The following is a 4,718-nucleotide window of genomic DNA, read 5'->3' as shown; positions in this document are numbered from 1 at the left end:
TGGCTATAATAACAATTTTATAAAAGTTTTTAAAAAAATGATATCTATATTATATACTTTTATCCTTTACGACAATGACCTTTTTTTTCATGTTGCGACTCGTGCATCTACGTGACTTCCGCCGGAGTTTGCTTTTTGATACGATCTGGTAACATGGGACGTCACCCTGCACCTTGAAAAAAAAAATAAATAAACACGTATTTAAAATTTTGGCCAGAAAACTCAACTTTCAAATATCGACCGATTTAAAAGACCCTCCTCATCTAGGCAAAAATCCTCAAACCTGGGACTTCACGAAGTCTTCATATTTAGACCCAAAGTTTGAGAGTTTGTCCCAAGATGAAGATTACTTTAATTAGTTGATAATATTTGAAGGTCGAATTTTCTGGCCAAAATTTTTTTTAAAAAAGTATGTTTTGATTTAGGAGTTTGGCATTCTCGTGCGTGGAGAAAGATATTTTGTATAGACATACGTTTTCCAGGTGGAAAACGGTGAAATCCGGCACCGATGTTGTTGACACAATGAAACAGGATATGAGATTTCCCACGGAGATCATCACACCTTCCCAGAGGTTCTGACATCAACGCCCCTCTTAACACGACACGTGTACACACGAGGGTCGTCATCATTGTCTCCCAACAGAGGAATCTTTTAAAAAAGTAATTATAATATACACAAATGAATGTAACAGCTTTTTAAAAAAAAGAACAAAATACTAAACATGGAACGTTTCGGGCTCAAACCCCTTCTTCAGCCAACAAATAAAAAACAAAAAAACAATAAAGACATAGACACATTACTTAACTGCTTCCTTACCAGGCATGTTCAGAATTTTTTCCTAAAACTTCACATCCATCCAACATACAAATAGATTTTTTCTACTACTCAAACAGTAAAGGAACAAGTACATTTCATACATAATATTTTCAAGTGTCTAATTTTTTTTATCGCTTTAACAAAAATATTTTATGTATAATTTGTAATGTACAAAGTAGGATATCAGAATGAGAAAATTGTTGGTGGCATCGTAACAAATGTGACGATTTTCCTATGGATGTTAAGGAGATGGTTTTAAAAACCCAGATTAACGGCTCTCAATCTCTGTCTCTCTCACAGTTTCTCACAGCTTAATATTTATTACAAAGAGAAATGTTGAACATTTGTCTGTTTTAGTTTTTATTCCAGATTATTATTTTAATCACATTATATTGTGAAATGTCAGAAGGCATGACTCAAGGGATATATCATGTGCAATCGTAGATTTTTATATTACAAGATGTTCAACTAAAATATTTTTGCATGCACAGGAAAATATCATGGGTTCACGGTGAGCAAAGGTTGTGTCAATGCGTTAAATTGCTTCCTTCCTCTCTTGGAATGGACGCGCGATCTTGTGTGCACGAGGGTGCATGCATTTCAACACCGAAAAGTAACGTTTAACAGGAGCAGAATAAATCTTGTATTGATGTCTTTCTGTGCTCTATAAACATACTCATTGTTCACTTCAGTCTCTTATTCGGCTTTCCATTTGTTTGTTAATTCGTTCAATTGTTCATTTATTTATTCATTCATTCATTTATTCATTCATCCATTCATTCATTTATTCATTCATCCATTCATTCATTTATTCATTCATCAATTCGTTCATTCATTCATACATTTATTCATTCATCCATTCATTCATTTATTCATCCATCCATTCATTCATTCATTCATTCATGTTAAATTCATCCCTTCATATATTATTCCTTCACCGGCCATTAACAGCATTGCCTGTGGGGAAAAATGTAATATCGACTACCAGGCGTTATGTCTTGTCCTATATGTAATTAGATACTGTTGGATTGGGATCGATTGTAAAGCACTTTGAGCACATCTAGTGGCTCTTGCGCTTTATAAATGCTCGAGATAAATATGTTCTAGAGAATATTCCTTTTAAAATACTTTTGAGTACCCTTGTTACGTTTACCCTCCACGTCCTCCATGACAGCAGCTATGTGGTCTTGTGGTGTGACACTCGCTTTCGGAATCGAAGGTCCTGGGTTCCAGCCTGGCTCGGCGCATAGTCGAGTCATTGACAAATGCTCTTCACTCATATTCTCTCACCGTACTCAGGTGTAAAATGAGTACCTGACCATTAACAGCGCTGTCTCTGTCGGAAAAAATTGTAATATAGCCTAACAGGCGTCATGTCTCGTTCTACATGTTACGTGTTGCTGTTGGTCAGGGATCCCATGTAAAGCGCTTTGAGCACGTTTAGTGGATATTGACCTATATAAAAGCTCAATTTTTAAATTATTAAAAAAAAAACATAAATAAATAAAAACTCCCTTTTTTAATCCCAGAAGGGAAATTTTTCTTTAGGGTCTATTCCAAGGGAAGACTGGAATAATCCAGGGATCAGCGACAATGCAGCGCCGCAAATTGAGCTAGTGCGAGATGACTAGCTCAAGGCCACACAGCGTAGCGGCTGGTGATGGAACTCGGTACCCTTTCGGATACGAAGCAAAGACCGTACCGCTGCCCAATTGATAGAATGAAGATGACGTCACTCGGGTCTTTATTTTTGTTTTTTGCCATCCGCGTTTATGAGTAATTCTCACTAAACTATTTTATCCAGATTTAATTATTAAAGTTCATGGTAACACGTAGTTTTGTGTATTGGTCCGTTATACTTCCGGATGGCAATGTTATGAGCTTCTTAGCCAAGCGCATACAATCTTGGTTCTTTATTTTAGTCTGTTTTCTTTCGAAAAAAAAGTTAAAGCAAATTACCATTTAATCCTAATTTATTTCACAGGTTGGTGTTCCAAATTCTCTTACATCGTTGGATATTTTGGAATAATATATTATTATACATCCTGTGATAGCTGTGTTGTGGGGATCCTTTTCGATTTGTTTCATGCATTTATGACGGAAATACCCATTTACACTGTGTCGGTGGAGGAAGAAAAGTCATCAAGAATTTACTGAAAGAAGGTAACGTTAAAAATGGCATTGTTGTAGGCATGGGAGAGAGGGGCAAAAAGGGGGAGGGGAAAAAAGGAGGGTGTTAGTGTTTCTTGGAAGAATGTTTTTACTTCTGTACCCTCAACTCCATGACAATTAACCAGTAATTGAGCCGCTAGGTCTACCTCAGTTCTGAAAGAAAGTACTTTGTTAACGATTGGAGGTGAGTGAGTGAAGGTCTTGAACATTATGTATAAATAGTATGCGCTTGGCTAAGAAACTCACAACATTGACATCCGGAAGTATAACGGACCAAAACACAAAACTCTTGTGTAACCTTAAACGTTTATAGTCTGCTTAATACAGTTTATTGAGAATTACTCATAAACGTGGATGGCAAAAACTAATAACGAACCCTGAGACACGTCATCTTCGTTCTCTTTATAAATTTATATTTCAGCGCATCAAAACATGATGTTTATTGTAATCTATGAACGATGCCTGTGTCTACGGACAGAACGAAGTTGACGTCACTCAGGTCTTTGTTATTGTTTTTTTTTTCCCCACCCGTGTACATTAGTAATTCTCACTAAACTGTATTAACCAGGCCTGGAAATATAGATAGAATAAAGTTGACGTCACTCAGGTCTTTGTTATTACATTTTGTAACCGCGTTTATCAGTAATTCTCACTAAACTGTATAAACCAGACTATAAAAGTTCATAGTTACACATAGTTTTGTGTCTTGGTCTGTTCTACATCGGGATGGCAATGTTGTGAGCTTTTTAGCTAAGCGCATATTATCTATAACGGGCCAACACCCAAGACTATGTGTAACTTTGAACGTTTAAAAAACAAAACAATAGCAAAACCCAGACTGACGTCAGCTTTGTTATATCTTTAAACGTTCAAGGTTACAAATAGTTTTGTGATGTGGCCCGTTTTGCTTCCGGATGGCAATGTTGTGAGTTGGGTTTTTAAGTCAAGCGCACAGCATCTAATATCTAATAATTGACATATTTTACTGATAACTAGTCATACAAGTGGCGGTTTACAAACAATTACAAAGAGCAGAGTGACGTCACCTTCATTCCGTCTGTCAGGAGTGACGACAATATTCTCAGATGGTACGCCCGTTACTAAGCGTTAACCAATCAGAATATTTCCTGCCATTTACCCCTTTTCGTCCCCTTGGCTATAAATCGTTCGAAGATGACATGACATCAATCGTGTCTTTGTTATTGTTTCTTTTTGCCATCCGCGTTTATGAGTAATGCTCACTGAACTGTATTAACCCGACTATAAACGTTAATGGATACACACAGTTTTGTGTGTTGGTCCGTTATACTTCCGGATGGCAATGTTATGAGCTTCTTAGCCAAGCGCACACTATCTATATATTTCCTGTATGAAAAGGCCTGAGATACCCTTCGTATCTACATGTCAAACACAAAAATAGGTCAGGCCCAGTTCGCCAATATTTTGACACACTGATAAAGGAGTTAAATCGCAAAACCTGACGACATGATGCATTTTTTAAAAATTGATCTGTGTTAAAATGGTGAGTGATGCTCAAAATCTGTGGGCTGTTTTCTCTGGTGATAGGCAAGCACTGACGGTGGATATATATAGATAGTTCGAAGTTGACGTCACTCAGGTCTTTGTTATTGTTTTTTGCCATCCGCGTTTATGAGTAATGCTCGCTGAACTGTTTTAACTCGACTATAAACGTTCATGGATACACACAGCTTTGTGTGTTGCTCCGTTA

General features: G+C 36.9%; 1 protein-coding gene across 1 annotated transcript in view; it reads left to right on the top strand.

Moving 5' to 3' along the window:
* Positions 1–2,895: 2,895 nt before the first annotated feature.
* The window catches only part of LOC144963276 (uncharacterized), a 189,184-nt gene continuing 187,361 nt past the window's right edge, over positions 2,896–4,718 (top strand). Inside the window, exon 1 of the mRNA XM_078897155.1 lies at positions 2,896–2,980. The gene's annotated coding sequence lies outside the window, so the exon portion shown is untranslated. The remainder of the gene's footprint in view (positions 2,981–4,718) is intronic.

This window comes from Berghia stephanieae, chromosome 1, assembly GCF_034508935.2.
Source record: "Berghia stephanieae isolate SIO BIC M18660-M18661 chromosome 1, UCSD_Bste_1.3, whole genome shotgun sequence".
NCBI lineage: Eukaryota > Metazoa > Mollusca > Gastropoda > Nudibranchia > Aeolidiidae > Berghia > Berghia stephanieae.
The sequence above is the reverse complement of the archived record's forward strand: the minus strand, read 5'-3'. Positions and strand labels throughout refer to the sequence as shown.